Below are 21,061 nucleotides of genomic sequence, written 5' to 3'. Positions count from 1 at the left end.
TCCCTGCTGTGATTTTATACTTTGATCCCGGCCTAATCCTTGTTTCATGCCACCACCCATACTCAGTGTAATTTTGGGATATTGTACAATTTAAAGCAATATTTTCTCTTTCTACTGCTAAGATTGTTCTTTCAGTTGCTCCTATTCCCTGATCTGGGTTTGTTCTAGCGACCACTTCCCGAAGTCCAAATCCTCCATCTAATCCACACTTAACTATACACAGATAATTCCCTGCCATGGTTGTTGAAGCAAAAGATGTGATATTATACCACCCGACCCCTTTAGACTTTTTCTTCCACTCACTACTTCCTTCCTTCAATTGATCCCATTCCATCTCTCTCTCTTTCCACCAGCTAATCCTTATTCTTCTTTTGCAATTATTCTTCAAGGTGTATTGACAACTAATTCTCAATGGCGGGCCCAACCAAATATCCTGGCTTGTTCTCAAGGGTGCTACTATTACCGAACCTGCACTGGTATAGTTTTCATTTATAATTTCCAACTCAAAATCCCCATAATCAAAACTACTTTTTATCCATACTACACAGGTGTATCTACCTTCTCCAGAAGCTGAGATTTTAGGAATCCTTAAGGTAGTGTTTCCTGATTGCTGATGGTCATCCCAAAGTGTTATTATTCCTTTACTTACGATGTCAAGGCCTTTTCTCCATCTCACATTAATTTCATGGGATCCAGCTTTCTGGTTGTCAGAAAACAAACAGGTTAATTCAACATTTCCACTTTCCGGTACTAAGACTAAAGGGTCTGGTACATGAATTATAACTGCTGAGGCTACTAACTGACAAACAATCAGTATCAAGATGATCAGGGCTTTGCCCGGAATACCATCCGGGTGTCCGTTATGGGCTGCACCTCCCATCTCGTCGGTACCTTCTTCACCCTGGTGTAGTGTATCCAGTTATCAATCCCAGCGACCTTGACGGCGGTGTACGTGGTCATCAGCACTTGGTAGGGACCATTCCATGACTCCTTCAGAGGCTCCACGCTCCAATTTTTCACGTACACATGGTCTCCCGGCGAGATGTCATGAACTGGGTTCTCTAGTGGTAGCGGGCGGTTCCACTGCAAGGCTCCCCGTACAGCTGCAAGAGTCTTATTCAAAAATAACACATAATTTAATAATACCTGGTCTCCTGTCAAATGGGGGTCCCCCTGATAGGTTGCAGCATGATAAGCTTTACCATACAATACTTCATACGGACTGACTCCTATCCTCTCCCTGGGTTTTATTCGGATGCGCAATAATGCTATTGGCAGAGCTTGGGGCCACTGAACTTTGGCTTCCTGGCAAATCTTTTTCAACTGATTTTTCAATGTTTGATTCATCCTTTCTACCTGGCCACTAGACTGCGGTCTCCACGGAGTGTGTAAATCCCATCTAATCCCTAGCGCCTTGGCTACACCTTGAATGATTCCTGCCACAAAATGCGGTCCCCTATCTGATGACATTCCTAACGGGATTCCAAACCGGGGGATTATCTCTTTCAAAAGGGTTTTAACCACTTCCTTTGCCTGATTCGTGCGACAGGGAAACGCCTCCGGCCATCCTGAAAAGGTACATACATACACTAAAAGATATTTATTACCTTGGGCTTTAGGCAGCTCCGAAAAGTCTATTTGCCAGTAGTCTCCAGGCTGTGGGCCTACCTTTAACCCTCCCATCTGAACCTGTTTTCGCACTAGGGGATTATTTTTCACACAAGTGGGACAGGTTGCATTAACCCGCTTTGCCATTGTTAACATCTGATCAGAGATTACCTCATTCTTTAAAAATTTTACCAAGGCCTCCGCTCCCCAGTGGCACTTGTAATGTTCAGTCTCCAAGATTGCTCGCATTATCTTCGCAGGTACTACTACCTGCCCGGTTGCTGTTACATACCACCCTTTGTCATTCTTCTGAGCTTTCACCAGGTGGGCCAACTTCACGTCATCTGGTAGGTATGGAGGCTCATCTTTCATGTAGGAATCCGCCGGATTTCCCTTAGCTGGAATAAGAGCTGATTGAATCTTTATTTCCTTCGCCACTCTTTTAGCCGTTTTATCTGCCAATCGATTACCTTGGTATATCTTTCCATCTTCTTTTCGGTGTCCTGGCACATGCATTACTGCCACTGCCTCGGGTTCTCTTACAGCCTCTAACAGGAGTAGGATCTCGTCCCTATGTTTTATTGTTGACCCTTGAGACGTTAACAATCCCCGCTCTTTCCACAGAGCTCCATGTACATGCACCACCCCAAAGGCATATTTTGAATCAGTCCAAACATTGACCCTCTTTCCTTTGCTCAGTTCGAGGGCTCGAGTTAAGGCTCTAATTTCTGCTTTTTGAGCCGAGGTTCCAGGGGGAAGAGCCTTTGCTTCTATTACTTGAAGAGTTGTGACTACTGCATAACCCGCATACCTGGTGCCGTTCTCGACAAAGCTGGACCCGTCGGTGAACAACTCCCAGTCTGGGCTATCGATCGGTGCATCCTTCAAATCTTCTCTGCTTGCATAAACCTGCTCAATTATCTCCACACAGTCATGGACCAGTTCCCCTTCCTCTCGGTCCGACCTGAGGAATTCTGCTGGGTTTAAATGGGGTGTTATTTTCAGTTCTATATCATCTTGTTCCCGCAGCAACGCCTGATATTGCAACAGACGGCTGGATGAGAGCCAGTGACCTCCCTTTTGCTCTAAGACTGCAATTACCATATGGGGCACATATACTTCCAGCTTCCTTCCCAAAGTTAGCTTCCTTGCTTCTTGTATTAGCAGCACCGTTGCCGCTACCGCTCGCAGGCATCCTGGCCAGCCGGAGCTAACTGTGTCCAATTGTTTAGAGAAATACCCCACAGGCCGCTTCCATGGCCCTATTTTCTGTGTTAGTACCCCTAATGCCAACCTGTGTCTTTCAGTAACATACAGCTGGAAATCTTTGCTCAAATCTGGCAATCCCAGCGCAGGGGCTTCCTTTAAGGCCTGCTTTAGTTCTAGGAAGGCTTTTTCCTGTGCACGTCCCCAAGTCCAGTACGCTTCTTTGAGGGCCTCATATAGGGGCCGTGCCAGCAGTCCAAAGTTCAGAATCCACAGCCGACACCACCCCACCATTCCAAGAAAGGATCGGAGTTCCTGATGGTTTCGGGGGACGGGTATGGCGCAGATAGCCGCTATGCGGTTAGTCCCCAATTTCCGCACCCCCTTAGAGATTTCACACCCCAAATAGACAACCTCTGTTCTTACCAGCTGTGCTTTGTCTCGCGAAACTCGATATCCTCCCTGTCCCAGCATGTTCAGAAGGCTTATGGTTAATTGGGAGCAGATGTCTCGTTCTGTAGCTGCTAGGAAAATATCATCCACATATTGGAGAACCACATAGAACATGCTTGGTACTGTTACCTGGGTTGTCTTCCACTCTTCTAGTTCCCGAGCTAGTTGGTTTCCAAAAATGGTAGGGGAGTTCTTGAATCCCTGTGGTAGTCGGCTCCAAGTCAGCTGCCTTCTTCGTCCTGTGTCTGGATTTTCCCATTCGAATGCAAAATATTTCCTACTTTCAAGTGCCAGTGGGATGCAGAAAAAGGCATCTTTTAAATCAATCACGGTAAACCATTCAAATTTCTCTGATACAGATGTCAACAAGGTATAAGGATTAGCAACTACGGGATGAATATCTTTGGTTATCTCATTTATTGCTCTCAAATCCTGCACTAACCTATACTTCCCATTAGGCTTTTTAACTGGAAAAATAGGAGTATTATATTCGGATTCACACTCCTGCAAAATGCCTAAATTTAGGTATTGATCAATAATTGGGGCTACCTCTCGCCTGACTTCAGGTTTGATTGCATACTGCTTTAGTCGTACTGGCTCTTTCCCCTCTTTTAGTTCTACTACTACTGGCTGTGCTGCCTTTGACTTTCCGGGGGTCCCAGTTTCCCATACCCAGGGAACTACAGCTTGCTCAATTTCTTCTGTAATGGGTTGGGGCTCTACCTCCTTAATAATGAACATTTTACCAATATTTTCTTCCGGAATTTCTAACTTGACCCTACCTCCTTCAAAAATAATTCTGGCCTGTAACATCGACAATAAGTCTCGTCCTATCAATGATTCAGGGCTATTTGGCATGTACAAAAATTGATGATCAAATTCCTTTCCCCCAAACTTTATATCTACTGGCCGAAGAAATGCCCTTTCTTCAATTTTTCCAGTAACCCCTACTACTTGTATCTTTGTGTCACTTAATGACCCTACCTGTGTATTAATTGCAGAATATGTGGCACCTGTATCTATTCTAAATTCTAACGGTTCTCCCTCTACTTCCATGATAACCTTGAGATCTCGGTCTAGTCAGCTCTGATTCTGATATTCCCCCATTACCAGCGCCTGGGCGACCTCTGCTGACGAATTCCCAAACTGCCTCGGAATTCCAATCCCACTATTCAACGGGCACTCATTTTTCCAATGTCCTTTATTTTTACAAAGGGCGCATTGGTCATATCCCAATCTCACCTGGCCCCCGCCACGACCCCTACCAAATCCTCCTCTGCCTCGAGCACGCCCCCCTCCCATTACCTCTCCCCACGGCTTGCTGGAGTACTGCCAACATGCTAGCTTGTTGCTTCCTGACCGATTCCTTTTCCCGATTGTTATAGACCTTCCAGGCAACTTCCAACAATTTTTCTAAATTACGGGTATCCTCACCTTCCAGCTTCTGCAATTTCTTTCTAATATCCTCCTGGGACTGCCCCATAAAGATTAATGCCAATTGTAACCTTCCCGCCTCCCCCTCTACTTCCAGACTAGTATACCGTCTCGCAGTTTCCTTCAATCGTTCTAAGAAAGCAGAAGGGGATTCATTCTTTTCTTGTTTCACTGAATAAAGTTTGGACCAATTTACTGTCTTTGGAATGCCTGTTCTAACTCCTTCAATTAACAATTCCTGGTATTCCTTCAGTGCTTGGTGTCCCCGTGCTGTATTGGGGTCCCATTCAGGGTCTTCCCTTGGTACTAATTCATTCAGAGTTCCATCCGCCACCCGCAACCTTATCATTTCTCTCGCCTTTTCCGTCATAGCCCGCAACACCATTTCCTTTTCAGTAGAGTCCATCAAAGTATCTAATAAAACCTGTAAATCATTCCAATCAGGGTTCTGAGTTTTTATTACCATTTTTACTACCCTGGCAGTACGGTCGGGATCCTCCCTATAAGATCCTGCAGATTGCTTCCAAATCATCAGGTCATTCGGGGAAAACGGAACTTTCACCATTACTCGATCTCCCTGGGGTCCCACCGCCTCTCTCAGCGGGGCCATTACGTGTGTTCCCCCCTCCTGGCCCCCTTTCTTAGAGACTAGGTGACCCCTTGTTCGTTTAGATATCGGGGTATGCCGTTTACTCTTGCCATCCCCTTTTTCCTTTGTTTCCCCACCCTCTGCTCCCTCTTCTTCCGAAGCGGTTTCAGGTGGGGGAGCACTAGGGGAGACCAGTAGGGACACATCCTCCTCAGGGTCCTTATATTTAACTAGATAGTCCGCCTTTTGATCCCGATTCTCGCAACCCCGACACTTCTCATTTGCCACAGTTAGAACCATTATTCCACATTCCTTCTGCCAATCAGTTCTCCGTCCCAAGTAATAAAACAGATCCAAATATGGTATTTCTTCCCATTTACCATTATCCTGTAAATAATGCATCATTGGAGTAATAATATCATGATTCAGTGTCCCATTCCTAGGCCACTGCATTCCCGCGGTGTCATATTGCGGCCAAACATGATTACAAAAATCAATCAACTTATCTTTAGCTAATTCTTGACCAAAATTCCCTTCTTTCCATTTCCTTATTAAACAACCTAGTGGTGAGTCCTCCGGGATTTCAATCCCTGCCGAGGATGTTTTAAACCCTTTAAATGGCATCTTTTTTTTTTTTTTTTTTTTTTTTTTTTTTTTTTTTTTTACCCTTCTTTTAAGGCCTTTACCACTTTATATCCTTTACCACCTTATATCCTGCTAGCAGGTATTGATCCTACTCAACTTTCGTCGAGATTTACGGTCAATTTTTTTCCACCAACCTGGGACGTCCAAGCCCAACCGTGCGGATCGTAGGTCCGTCTTAATCGGCAGGCGTCTAAAATCCTTTAAGAATAAAGCACCTTTTGGGCTTACCTCGTAGTTGTCCGACAGGCGCGGGGTCGGGCACGGGTTGATGTCTCCCCAGAAATCACCTGGTGCCGGCGTGGAGTAGATCACCTCGCGAACCGCCCCAGCAACCTTCGGAGTCCTGCCGCGGTCGCCAGAAAACTGTTGCCCAACGAAGAGAAACACAAACCACAAAGTAGTTTATGCGGTGCTTTATTCGGGCCCGGGGACCCGGGGACTAGCGTCCCAAATCAGAATCCCACCGACCCTCATTTTCTTACAGGTTTTATACTATTTCTTACAGATTACATCATCAACGTACGTGCTATACATGACATTTCAGTTTAACATTAATCTTCTAATTTCTATAGACTATATCCCGTTCCCACAACACCTGCTTCCCTATCTCTATTTACACAAAGGCTCCCACCATAAATTCTATTCTTCTTTGACCACCGTGAGCACCTAACCGCAACGTCTTGGTCCGTTCCTCATGCTTCGTTTGTCAGCACATTCTTTCCTTGTACTTCTCCTAGCAACATGGCTAATTTCCAACACATATATTGCTGATGAAAACACCATCAAACAGGAGAGGCATTCCTATATCATCTCAAACCTCATCTCATTTCTGGATCACAGCAACTGGTGCTACAGCTCTTCTCATGCCTGGTCGTAGGCTCTGGTTTCCAGAACAACCACAGCAGAAACTTAGTTCCTCAAGTCATCCACACTCTTTTCCATTGTCGAAAGACTTTATGAGGCAATTTCTCCTTCAGTTAAAAGACTGCACTTTGGAATTTTACCCACATCTGGCAGCACACTTTCCTCAGTTATCCCTTTCAGCACAAGGTAGCCTCTCCCTTCCCACATCCCCTGTATATACTCCCTACATGTCTATGTCGAGGTTACCTGCTGGGCCCTGGTGGTTTCAGCCATGGTTTCCCCTGGGTGTGCTCCAGATGAACTGTACCTCCCCATGCCTCAAACAGGAGGGGGAGGGGTGCCTGGGATGCAAGTAACCCTCGGGTCAGAAGGGGCTGCATCATGGCAAAAAGCACAGTAATTGACTCCACTTTATAGACATATTCCTACAGGTTCATCCAGTGCAACAGACTGGGCAGATATCAGGAAGAAAGCATTAAAGGAGAAAGATTTTGAAATAGCAGATACAGAAAATATCGCATTGCCAGTAGCTTATGGACCACAGAATGCAAACGCTAGATGGGAACGTTTAGACCATGAAGTGATCAAAGACGCCATGAAGGCACATTTAATACTCATGATTTAACACCATATGACTGCAGAGCCATCACTTCAATGATTCTTACAGATTCACAACTCCTCATATGGGAGGCAAAATGGAGAAGAGCTCTTAAAAAAACTAAGAAACAGATATCAAGGAGGACCACATACAGCTTTCACCATACCTCAGTTGGCAGGAGACCCACCCTACGACAGACCTGAAGATCAAGCTGAACATCTGCCTCGAGATGTGCTTGCAGATATCAAAGAAGCAGCACAAAAAGCAATTTTGCAAATTCTACCAGCTGGAACTCCTGAAGGCATTTATACAGAGATCAAGCAAGGTCTTTCTGAACCTTTTACTTCATTCCTCGATCGTCTCACACAAGCAGTGGACAGGCAAGTGAGTGACGAAGCAGCAAAGCCACATCCACTTCAGAGCCTTGCATTTGCAAACGCCAACATGGAATGCAAATGCATCATCAGTGCCATGCCTGGTCACCCCACTGTGACTGAGATGGTAGAGGCATGCAGTAAGGTGGGCACACCTCAGCACGTTGCAACAAGTCAAGCAAGCATTTGGGGAGAACAAGTGGAAAAAATCCTCAAAGCCCAGGATGAAAAATTTTCAAAAACACTGCAGCGCTGCAGCCAACACTCCAACAAATTAATTCTACAGAAGTGATAGCAACAAAATCTGTAGGAGGACCATGCTACAAATATGGTAAACATGGGCACGTCAAGAAAAATTGCCCAGAACTTGAAAGAACCACAAAATCACCAGGCCTGTGTCCAAGATGTCGAAGAGGAAAACATCGTGCGAGTCAATGCTATTCCAAAAGGGATGCAGACGGAAGACCTCTACCTCTTCCGGGAAACTCGAACAAGAGCGCAAATTGTCAACGCGTGACAACACAGGTGATGGAAATGACTCAAACCCAGACTCCACAGGGGGCACAAACATCAGGGAGCATCAATCAGGCTCCCTCAGCAGGACCATCTGCAGGATCCCCAGCGATCCAGAATTATTACCACCAAGAGCGCAATGGGACTTGCCAACTTCCAAAATAATATGCTTCATGGATGAGAATAATGCAGTGATACCCACAGGGGTCACTGGAGCATCATGGAAAAGGCAAGATCTTTTAATTATAGGTAAAGAAAGAAGCAATATTTTAGGGCTCATTATTTATCCATCAATCATTTCAGCAGATTGCAACGAAGAACTAACAGTTTTAGCTCAACCTCTACATCCTCCATTGACCGTTCCTGAAAATACTTTAATAGCCAAAGCCATTGCTTTGCCATCTCATGCAACAGAACAAGTTATGCCAGTGCTGGATCAGAAGATTTCTCCTTGTGGTGAACATGTTGAAATTCATGCCACATGGGTGAAACAAATAGGTCAGGATCGACCCATCATTGTCTGCGACTTGATTTGTGGTGAGAATATGATCTCAATCAAAGGTATGTTAGATACAGGTGCGATGTCACAGTTATTTCTTATCTCTTTTGGCCCAAGGAGTGGGACTTGGTAACACCTTTGAATTCCCTCTCAGGCAATGGGGGAAATTCCCTGTGTCTGCAGAGTGAGAATGCACTTATTGCCTCAGGGCCAGGAGGAGACAGCAGTTATTCATCCTTTTATTGTGCAGAAGCCTATCACAGTATGGGGAAGAGACATTTTGGCACAATGAGGTATGAAACTAGAAGTGGATTTTTAAGAGGGGTCACTGCGGCACTCACCACTCTGAAACTGACCTGGAAAAGAGACAGTCCTGTCTGGGTGGATCAGAAATTGAGTGCTATCAAAAATTTGGTCAAAGAGCTTCTACAGAAAGGACACATCAAACCAACAAATAGTCCCTGGAATTCTCCAGTGTTCATGATCTGCAATAAAGCCTCTGGTTCATGGAGATTGCTTCAGGACCTCAGGAAAATTAATGAAGTCATTGAGGAATTGGGACCACTTCAGCTTGGGCTTCCATCTCTCTCAGTGATTCCAAGAGACTGGCCACTTGTGATCATCGATCTCAAGGACTGTTTCTTCAACATTCCACTTCATCCAGAGGATGCTCCTCGATTTGCATTTTCTATCCCAAACATCAACAGACAAGAACCTCTGCAAAGATACCATTGGATGGTTCTTCCACAAGGTCTCAAGAATTTTCCAACTATCTGCCAGTGGTTCGTGGCATGAGCCTTGTCTCCAGCACAGAAAAAATATCCAAAGGCAAGGATTATTCATTATATGGATGATTTGCTCATCGCAGCACAGACGCAACAAGAGTTGCAAGAAGCTCGTGATAGCGTGATTGCAGAAGTTCAAAATGCAGGACTGGAAATCTCCACATCAAAAATTCAGGAGATTGCACCATGGAAATATTTGGGATGGAAGATCACAGAACAAACAATAAGACCACAGAAAATTCAGGTCAGGACCAAGATCAGCAATTTACAAGATCTGCAACAGCTTTTGGGAGAGATCAATTGGATGAAACCAATTCTGGGAATCACAAATGATGAACTTGCATCGCTGTTCAACCTCTTGAGAGGAGACTGCAACATCAAATCTCCCAGAACCCTCACACCTGAAGCTCAAGAAGCCCTTGAGAGAATTGCTGAAGTTCTTCAACAAAGACAAGCACATCGCTTTGTGGTGACATTGCTATTCTTTCTTGCGATGCTGGGAGAAAAAATACCATTGTATGGTCTCATTTTTCAATGGGACTTGCCACAGACTGACCCTTTGTTGATGATAGAATGGATCTTTTTAACTTATAGATCCACAAAAACAATTGTCACAGATTTGGAAATGTCAGCTCAGATTATAATCAAAGCTAGGACAAGATTGTTGACAATGGCAGGCAAAGACTTTGCAACAATTTACCTGCCCTTGAAAAAAGAATATTTTGATTGGGCATTGCAAAAATAAGATGATTTGCGAATTGCGTTGTTAGATGATTCATGTGTTTGTACAATTAATTTTCTAAGTCACAGATTACTGCAAGCAAAATTAAGTGTTAGAGAAAAGCCACAAATAAGTGAAAACCCATTGGATGCAATAACAATATTTACTGATGGTTTGGGAAAAACACATAAATCAGTAATCACTTGACAAAATGCAATCACAAAAGAATGGGATTCAGACATAAGAATAGTACAAGGTTCACCCCAGATTGTGGAATTAGCAGCAGTGGTCAGAATATTTGAATTGTTTCAACAACCTTTTAATCTAATCACAGATTCAGCTTATGTGGCAAATGTGGTTAAAAGAATAGAAGAGTCACTGTTGAGAGAAGTCAATAATGAGGATTTATATTCATATCTTGTTTGTATGCAAACATTATTGCAGCAAAGACAACATGAATACTTTATCTCTCACATTAGAGCACACTCCTCTCTTCCAGGATTTTTAGAAGAAGGTAATGTGCACGCAGATGAATTGACCATGCCAATTTCAAACACTCTGCCAAACATCTTTGAACAGGCAAGGTTGAGTCATGCATTTTTTTCATCAGAATGCACAAGCACTGATGGAAACCTTTCACATCCCTAAGAGTCAAGCAAAGGAAATCATAAATACTCGTCCAAACTATCAGCTCGTGCAACCTCCTGCTTCTACAGGGGCAGTCAATCCAAGAGGATTGCGGAGTCTGCAATTATGGCAGGCTGATGTCACAAAGTACCCATCTTTCGGGAAGCTCAAAAATGTCCATGTATCAGTGGACACCTTTTCAGGTGCAGTTTTTGCCTCTCTGCACACAGGTGAAACAGCACAACATGCTTGTCAACATTTTTTACAAGCATTTGCATCATTAGGCGTTCCTCAAGAAATAAAAACAGACAATAGTCCAACTTATACGAGAAAAATACTTGATAAATTTTTAAGAAAGTGGAGTGTTAATCACACCTATGGTATTCCCCATTGTCCCACAGGTCAAGCAATCATTGAGAGAGCACGCCAAACTCTGAAATACCTTTTGAATAGACAGAAAAGGGGGGAGGCAGAGGCGACGCCTCAGATGCAGTTGAACAAAGCTTTATATGTTTTAAATTTTTTGAATGGCTCTTTTGCAGAACCTACTCCACCAATCATCAGACATTTCTTGAACAGAACGCAGGCAAAATTGAAAGAAAATCCTTTAGTTTTGATCAGAAACCCAGAGACAGGGCAGATTGAAGGACCATTCCAATTAATAACTTGGGGCAAGGGTTATACTTGTGTCTCCACAGGACCAAAGTGGGTTTTGGCAAGACACGTGAAGCCCTATCGAGTCCAGAGGCAAGCAGACGCTGACCTCGGAAACAGAGAAGTGAGCACGCAGACGTGAACCAGTGTCAAGACTGCAGCCATCTCTTCATTCTATATCCAAAGACTCTGGGGCTTGGGTTTCTTTTTCTTTTCTGCGAGAAAATGTGGTATAGTGTTGCATTTCAGAGATTCCCACAGGAAATAAGGCCATTGAACATGAAGTTTGATCAAGTATTATACTTGTGCCTTGTTATCTTACCGATTGCCTTAAGCAATGCGGCGGTTTTGCCCGTGAGTCAACCAAGGGAAAATGTTTGGGAAACTCTGGCCAATGTATCAGGCTTGGACACCATCTGTTTGACTCATTCAAGGCCAAAGAAGCCATTCTCAACATGTTTAGTAGGTTTTCCAGTGGATAAATGGCCAATTCCAGACAACATCCCTCTAAAACTTTCGCAGTTGATTTTGAACCCAGTGGATAAATGGGGTGTCTGGACCAAATCTCTCCCTGAGGCTCCTTATGAACCTCAGGAACTGGAAATCCTTGGTTCAGTGGAAATGGAATTTTGCATAATATTTGGTTTTTCTGGGTCAAAAGAGAGTGAGGACAAAATGATAGATGTTACTCCAAATCATATAATTTATAAAAATGCAACATCTTGGTGTAATTACACAAAGATGATGGTCATACCATCCAACCAGGTTCCATTGCAATTGCCACGAGAGATCTTCTTCATTTGTGGGGACAGACTTTGGCCTGCCATCCCTGCAAATGTCAAAGGCAGTCCATGCAGTTTTGGGAGACTTTCTTTGCTAACGCCCAACATGACATTGATAAAAGAACAAAAACATAGAGGAAAAAGATCTGTCACTCAATATAGTCCCAATTGTGATGATAATGTTAGTACATGGAAAAAAGGCCAGAGCTTTATAACAGCTCTGCTTTTGCCACAGGCAGCAGCAGGAGCGACTTTGAAACAATTGGATCAAATGGGATTGAGGCATGACTTTAAAGAGTTAAGATTTTAGCTAAGGGTTAGAAGCAATTTATATTGATCAAAATGTAAGTTAGATTAGTAAATGGTAGGTTAATGATTATTAGATGCCCAAGCTAGAGCTAACTGTTATATTATGAGCTTGTTTATAGAAAAAGTGGAGTAAGTGAACCGTCATAAGAACAGATTGAAACCACTAAGAACAATGGCCAGCACCTGGACTTCGTATCAATCAATCACGAAGCAAGGGACCTTGGACAGTGCCAGAGGGTCACAGAGACCTGATGAAGACTCTCCTGACTTCATCCTTTGAGACCACTGACCCAATTCGAGACCACAAACCCAATTCAAGAGAAGAATTGCGCACGCATGAAGGACTGATAGCCTCATTTTAATACAGAGCGGGGATGGGAGGTGCTGGGGTTATGCATATGTATTGTGTGTAAGACCTTGGAAAATAAATAGAGAGCAAAGAGCCTTGTTCGGGGTGGCCACGCCTTTCGGAGATGACTCCCGTGCCTCCTGCCGGTGAATAAACATACTACTTTCTAACTTTAACTAGTTAGAGGGTCTTTGTCCATGACTATATCGGTTTTCAATGACTCAGGATGTTGGTTGAGTAAGCATGCCCGTGCCACCTCTCTAGCACTGAGTGATTTGTTAACTGATGCTAACAGTGTGAGATGAGTGACTCTTCAAAACAGAGCCACAATTGACTATCTGTTATTAGTACATGGACATGGATGTGAAGAATTTGAGGGAATGTGTTGTATGAATTTATCAGATCATTCAAAATCTATTCATGAGAGTATAAGGCAATTGAAGGATGGAATGAACAAGCTTGGGGAAGAAACTGGATCTTGGATGGATGGTGTATTCAATTTATTTGACCTTTCACCAATGTGGAAGGGAATTTTAAGAACAGCTATATATGTATTAATTGGTATTGTAGATCTTTTGATACTTGTGCCGTGTCTACTTCAGTGCATTCGACAATCCATGGACAAAGCTGTCAAAGAAGTGTTTTTGGTTCAAACAGGAGGGGTTGAATGTTGGAGTCCAGGGCTCATGGAAAATCATTCGAACTGCCCTGGGGGGGTCCGAGACCCTGGCTGGGACCCCAGGAAAGCATTGCCTTTGACCTTAGTCCATGGGAAAAACTTCCAACACTTAGAAATTAATTAAAAGCAACAAAGATTTGAAATAAATAGTAGTTTAGTCTGTCACAGGGTGAAAATTTGGAGTTTTGGGTTTTTAGTATGGAGATAGATGAGAGCAAGATGGAGGATTTTGGGCAGTGCCTCATCATCTTCTTCTTCTACTCCATTTTCTGCTGTGACAGTGGCACAAAGACATTGGTAGAATGGGTTTGATGTAGAAATTGCGTGTTTAGAATAGGTAGTGATTATTGGCACAAAACTGTAAATATAGTACGTTTTAAGAGTTAATTGGACTAGAAACCTTTAAAAGACCTTGGAATTCTCTGGCTGGTGTTCTTGCCAGCTGTGTTTTCCAGCGCGCTAAGCTAGGTGTTAGCGGTGTGCAGACCTTGAGATAAGAAACTGAAGGAACATCTCTAAAGACCAAAACGCTGCAAGTTCCATTCATCTTTTAACCCTGGTACAGGACTTTGTGTGAGAGAAAACTCTCGACTCTCACAGGCTACAGTACACACAGGAGTAAAAGGTCAGGATGCCATTGCACATTGGCGATCGGCATTTGCTGCTTTAGGTATCCCCCATTCCATGAAAACAGACAATGGCCCTGCATACATTTCACAGAAAACGAGACATTTCCTACAGCTCTGGGATGTGTCACACCGCACAGGTATCCATCCCCCTCTTAGCAGCAGGACAAGCCATTATGGAGAGAACACATGGCACTTTAAAATGTACACTTGATAAACAAAAGGGAGGAATGTGTGATGAATCCCCACAGAGAGGGTAGCTAAAGCTATCTATACCCTGAATCATTTGAGAGTCTTAGAAAAGTCCCAGAACCCAGTAATTTCAAAACACTTTTCATCATTACAATAATCCAGCAATGTTCAGTGGCCAAAACCCAAAGTAATGGTGTGAGACCTTACCACCAATAGGTGGGAAGGCCTGTGGAATCTCATCACCTGGGCTCAGGGATACGCTTGTGTGTCCGTGCACACTGGGACACCTTGTGTACCTGCCAGATGTGTCTGCCCTGCCTGGGACCACAAGCAGCATCCTCCTGATGGCCCCTCAACAGACGTTGTGGTACTGTGTGTAGAAGAGTGATTGAAACAACTTGTGCACCTACCTCATGGAAATCTGGGACTCTTGAAGTGACAGTTCATTTAAGGACTTTATTTGTTTACAAATTGTTTTTTCCTTTTAGTTGGGTTTTTCTGACAGTTCTAAAAGTTAAATGGTTTCTTGTTTTTAGTGTTAAGTTGTAGCTTTGTAACTTCTAGGCAGTTAGCCTGTGGCATGTTAGCCTGAAGGATTGTGATCTCTCCTGACAGCTCCTAAGACATGAGTGCTGCAGCTGTAGTGGTACATGGGACACATCACTGGCTGGGGGAGCTAGGTTTGTCAAATTGGGTGGAAAGCATCATTCAAATTAGACTCACGCTGTCTGTGTCATCCTATCTGCAAAGGGCCCTTTCAGAGAGGATAACAGAGAACACTTTGCATTTTTAATAAAACAGTACAGCCAGTCTGTAGCTGGACAAGACAAATCTGGCCATAACATAAATCCAATTTGGCTTGCCTAGTTCAGAAGTATACAAGTCCCTGGATAAGGCGATGATAGGATAGATTTGAACTCAGAGACCTCAGCCAGCCCCATTCAATCCTGGATGCAGACACATCACTGGCCAGAGATCTAGGCAGTGCAGAGATCCCAACCAATAGTCTATCCAAGCCCAGAAAAATCAAACCCCTATAAAAAGAAGTTCTGAACAATAAAACAAGCCTTTTGTCAATGACCCTGGGTGAGCTGTGTCATCTGTCTCCGACCAATGACCGCAGGTAACTGGAAAAGCCCCACACATTTACCGGGAATGTGCTGAAGACTTCTCCTTTGTGAAAGTTTTGTCTTGCTTTCATAGTTTGTAAAATGAAGTGTCTGACAGTCAGAAATTCAAGGCTTATCTTTCTTCAATCTCGCTCCCAAGGCAAGATGTTTATTGTCAGCTGAGAATGCCACCTCCATGGTGCCATAGAGAACTCACTGACAGACAGATGTGCAGTTTAGGTTATCTCACCAATTAGCAGATTCATGTGAGGGGGAAGATGCCCTGAGATATCACACCAGCTGATAGGCAGAACAGATAAGCCCTCCTGTGATGGGGAACATCCTGCTAAACTCCACCTCTTCCTTCTCAATCAAGAAATCACCACAAACACCACAATGTTTAGCTCATCTTTCATATTCATTAGATAAGATGGAAGATGCAGATTTATATGGCCCATCTTCATGGCAGGGATCCTGTTAGGTGAGCTACAGCTGTGTGAATTTCCACTACAGATTCTTTTTGCATACATTTTGCAATATTCCCACCTTGGTGCAATACTTGAAGCTCTGGAAGATTTTATTGCCCTGAGATCAGCTGCTGGCATTTGACAGGCAGGGTAAATACTGTACAAGTTTGATGGCAACTGCTTCTCCTGAATAATGATGCATGAGCATCGATGTGTTTGCTGAGAAAACTAAAAGGCTTATTTGCTTTTGCATGACAGTAGAAGACAGAAGAAAGAAACTCCACAACTAAGGCAATCTTTATTTCAGTATCTGAGTTTGAAATCCTTGCTTTGTTTGCAAGTGGCAACGCCACATTTGGCAGCTCTTTTCCAGGACAAAAAACCCACCTGGAGCATCCCAGTTCAAGAGGAGCTTTGTTCCTGAGGGTGTTGCAGTCCTTAAACGGGTCACAGATGGGGAAGGGACCAGACTCCTGGGGTCTGGCTCACAGCCTGAATCCCAACAATTTACCTTCTCTTTGCACCAGATCCTCCATCCCCAGCTGTTGCATGGTGGCACCCAAACTCCTTGGACAATGTCAAAACCCAACAGGATCCATATCTAACTACCACATGTCAAAAAACAAGACATCTGGAAGTGATCTGACAAAGTCCAGTGTCCGACTGATTTGGGGTTAGCTCTGTGGCTAAAGCATCACCTGGCTTTCCACTCCTTTCTGATCACGCTCAGAGAAAGGTGAGGGGTAAGAGGAAAGCAATTATCTGCCTTTCTACACAAATGGCTCTTTTGTGATTAGTGTTATTTGCTGGGTAAGACCCTTGGGGTTTATTATTTTATTTTTCTTTCCCTTCCTACTCCTCTTTTTATTTTTTTAGTGGGCGTTGGAGACGGAAATGTTATGATTTATGGCTTAAACATCTTTATGAAGGACTTTTGCCAATTATAGCAAAATTCTATTACAAAAGCTTCATGGAAGACAACCAAAGAATGAATGGGCCTGCTAACTGAGGCCCTGGACTGCAAGTTGATAGAGACAAGATAAAGTGAGTGAAGTTTGGGCTGGGGAGAAGAATATATTCATAGGATGATTAAGCCCAGCACCTTTGGGGTGGAGACCACAACCTCAGGCTTATCTGCTGCTAGGCTTGCACAGACCCTCACAGCAAAGGGGCGAGGAAGAGAAGTTTTGGGGGTGTGGCACAGCCTCTGGTCCAAGGCAGTGAACTCCCATTCTCTGCTGTGCAAACCAGCTAAGCTGTGGGGTCCCCCCAACCTGGGAGACCCACATCTATAGGACATTGTGAAAAGTGCATATTATATGGCTCTACACAAGATATTTACTATATGTATTATGTTGTATTGATTGTTAATGTTGTATTAATATTCTGATAGTATGGTAAATGTAGTTTTGTAGTTAAAATGTAGTTTTTATGTACCAACCACAGGAAAATGTAAATCTTTCAGAGAAAAAAGAATTTACTACTTCCTTATCAGAAGAGACCAACTTCTCCTGCCTTGCTCAGCCCTGAAGACGCCATAGAGATTAAAGGAAAAAAGTGATACTAACCAGAGACAATTCTTTGTTAGAATAGAATTTATGCATCATGTATGAAATGTATGAATATTCAACAGGCTATTGCTTTTAAGAGATAATCCTTTGTTAACAGGGGTCCTTCTCCGGAGCTTTTTTGCTCAGGGAGGCACCCAGATGTCTGTAACTTTGTTTTTATTGTCTCGTATTGTACTAACCCTAATTGTTCAATTTTTTTACTCTAATTCTATTTTTATAACCATCTTATTTACTATTAAACTTTCAAAATTTTAAAACAAATGATTGGCGTTTTTCACAGACATCCACGTGAAGGACAGAGGAGGGAGTGTTACAGCCCATCAAAGGCCCCTACAAAGGGGTCCCCAGACCCTGCACTAGAGGACTGGAAAATGATGCAACAGACCCACAGTCTTGCAAGGGACAGTGACAAACTGGCCCCCCTCAGGGGAGGCATCTGGGCATTCCCACCTGCCCAAATGTATATTAATCCATTGGATTCTATATTTTGCGGTGGGGGACCCTCACCACCAAGAAGACCAGATGGAGGGGAACAATGAGATGTCATTTGTGAATCATTCAGGAATGAGGGGTGGAGCTTCCTTAGTTGCTGAGTGACTGATTATAAGAGCCCTCTAGGGAGTGCCACAACCCAGAGCGCGGCGAACAGGAGCGGGCAAACAGGGGCATGACACATGTCTGGGGAGTGACCACGGCAGTATGCGGGGCAGTTTGTGCAGGCAGGGCAAGCAGGCAGGGTTGCAAGTTCTCTTGCTAATAAGGTGTGCTGTGTGTTGTTTGAGGTGTTTCTGCTGGCTGGTTGGTCTTGGGGTTTCTGTTAATAATGGTTTCAACACGGTCAAAATCTGTGGTTGGTACAAGTTTATGTGACCGAGTGGAGCCCTCGAAAAGGGATGCATCTGTACAGACCCATTCCTACCCAGAGTATTTGAGCTTATCAGTTGTTTCAGGGGGTGTTGTGAAGGAGGCATGCCTACGGTGTGAACAGGGGAACGACCTCCTTTCACTGGTGGCCAAACTTAGGGAGGAAGTTGAAAGATTAAGAAGTATCAGGGAAAGTGAAAGGGAAATAGACTGGTGGAGTTCAGCCCTTCCATCTTTAAGGGAGGCCCATCAAGATTCAGAGGACTCATACGCGTCCCCCTCCCAGGCAATAGAAGGGCACTTGTTAGATGAAAGGGAGTGGAAATGGGTCCCTGCTCAGGGAGGTAATAATAAAAACTCCTCCTAACCCCCATCCCATAGCCAGGTGCCACTTCAGAATAGGTATGAGGCCCTGGATCTAGAGAGCCAGCCAGATGATTTAGGTGATTTAGAGGGAAATTATCTGCCCAGTGAGCCACCCAATTATGATTAGTCTGTAAGACAAATCTCCACCTCTAACATCAAGAAGAAAAGAAGGGCAATCGTAGTAGGTGACTCCCTTCTGAAAGGAACAGAAGGCCCCATATGTCACCTGGACCCATCCCACAGGGAAGTCTGCTTCCTCCCTGGGGCCTGGGTATGAAATATCACTGAGAGATTTCCTGGGCTGATTCAGCCTTCTGATTATTACCCACTGCTGATACTCCAGGCTGGCAGTGATGAGATTGAAAAGAAGAGTGTTAAGGCGATTAAAAAGGACTTTAGGGCACTGGGTCAAGTGGTTGATAAGACAGGTAATGTTCTGCTCAGTTCATTTGGCGGAGGTGAAAAATTATGAAAGAAATAGGAGAACTCACATCATTAACAAGTGGCTCAAGGGTTGGTGTCATCGACAAAATTTCAGATTCTTTGATCATGGGGCAACTTTTATGTCACCTGCTCTGCTGAAACCAGATGGGATAGATCTCTCTGTTAAGGGCAGAAGGTTCTTATCTCATGAACTGGCAGACCGCATTGAGAGGGCTTTAAACTAGGTTTGAAGGGGGTAGGGGATGCAGCTGGACTGTCTGGAAGCAGGCCCAAGGGTGGTAAGCCTGAGTTAGGGGTAAAATCAGTAGCCCAGCTAAAGTGCATGTATACCAATGCACGCAGCATGGGTAACAAACTGGAAGAGCTGGAGGCCATGGTGCAACATCAAAGCTATGATGTAGTCAACATCAGAGAAATGTGGTGGGATGACTCACATAGCTGGAGTGCTGCACTCAATGGCTACAAGCTCTTCAGAAGAGACAGATGTCCTAGGGTAACTTTATGATGCTTGTATCCCCAATCGTCTGTTCTGTTTGTGCTGTATATTGAGTTCTGCGCCTTTAAGACTGGTTCTAAGAGCAAGGAGAAGTGCGGAGTTTGTTTTGAGAAAACTGCCTGACTCCTCCACATTCTTCTCTGGACAGGGTGTTTGGTGGAGGCTTGGAGAGACTGCAGGACAGAGATTTTTTTTGCTTTTAGTTAGTTTCAGCTAGCTAGGGCAGAGAAGTTCCCTGGACTGTTTTTTTTTTTTTTTTTTTTTTTTTTTTTCCTTTTTCTTGGAACTGTTTAAACCTGCTCAGGACTGAAAAACCCAGGGGAAGTACTGGGGACTGATGAGAGACTTAGAGAGAGCCGAGCTACATCAACGGCAATAACTTTCTCAATTTGCTATCTCACTCCAGAACGAGAAGTTTTATTGTTTCATATTATTCAATCTTTATACTTGTATGCACTTTGTTTGTTGAGTAAAATAGTTTTTTCCACTTTTCTCCAAAGAAGTTTTTTACCGGACCAGTTGGAGGGAGGGGCCACTTGGGTTTGCTTCCTGGCGGGATCCTATTCAGGGGTTTTCTCCCATATTTGTCCCTAAACCAGGACAACAGGAAAGGGAGAAGAGGTGGAAGGTGGCCCTTTATATTAAGAAGGTTTTTGATGCCATAGGTATTGAAACTAATGAAGATGGAATTGAATGCCTATGGGTAAGAATTAAGGGGAAAGCCAACAAGGCTGACATCCTACTGGAAGTCTGTTTTCGTCCACCCAACCAGGAGGAAGAGGTGGACAACTTATTCTATAAACAGCTGGAGAATGTTTCAGGATCATCAGCCCTTGTTCTTGTAGGTGACTTCAACCTGCCAGACATCTGCTGGGAACTTAATACAGCAGAAAAGAGGCAGTCCAGGAAACTTTTAGAGTGCATGGAGGACAACTTTTTGTCACAGCTGGTGGGTGAGCCCACCAGGGGAAGGACTATGTTAGATCTGTTGTTTGCAAATAGAGATGGGCTGGTGGGAGATGTGGTGGTTGGAGGCCGCTTGGGGCAGAGTGATCATGAAATTATAGAGTTCTCAATATTTGGTGAAATCAGGAGGAACACCAATAAGATTCTTACATTGGACTTCCAGAGGGCAGATTTTGGCCTATTTAGGAGACTTATTTGGAGAGTTCCTTGGGAAGTGTTCTGGTTTGGGACAAATTTGGTCCAGGCCCCGGTGGGCCGCAGGTGCTAAAAC

The 21,061-nt window shown here is 44.0% G+C and overlaps 1 long non-coding RNA gene across 1 annotated transcript; it reads right to left on the bottom strand.

Annotated features, from left to right (window-relative positions):
* Positions 1-909: 909 nt before the first annotated feature.
* Positions 910-6,603, bottom strand: LOC120764888 (uncharacterized). Its single transcript, XR_005704320.2, has 2 exons — positions 6,164-6,603; positions 910-1,113 (listed from the first exon to the last, which is right to left on the bottom strand). It is a non-coding gene; the product is annotated as an uncharacterized LOC120764888 (long non-coding RNA).
* Positions 6,604-21,061: the final 14,458 nt, after the last annotated feature.

This window comes from Hirundo rustica, chromosome W (assembly GCF_015227805.2).
Source record: "Hirundo rustica isolate bHirRus1 chromosome W, bHirRus1.pri.v3, whole genome shotgun sequence".
Taxonomy (NCBI): domain Eukaryota; kingdom Metazoa; phylum Chordata; class Aves; order Passeriformes; family Hirundinidae; genus Hirundo; species Hirundo rustica.
Note: the sequence above shows the minus strand (reverse complement) of the source record. Positions and strands in the feature narration are given on the sequence as shown.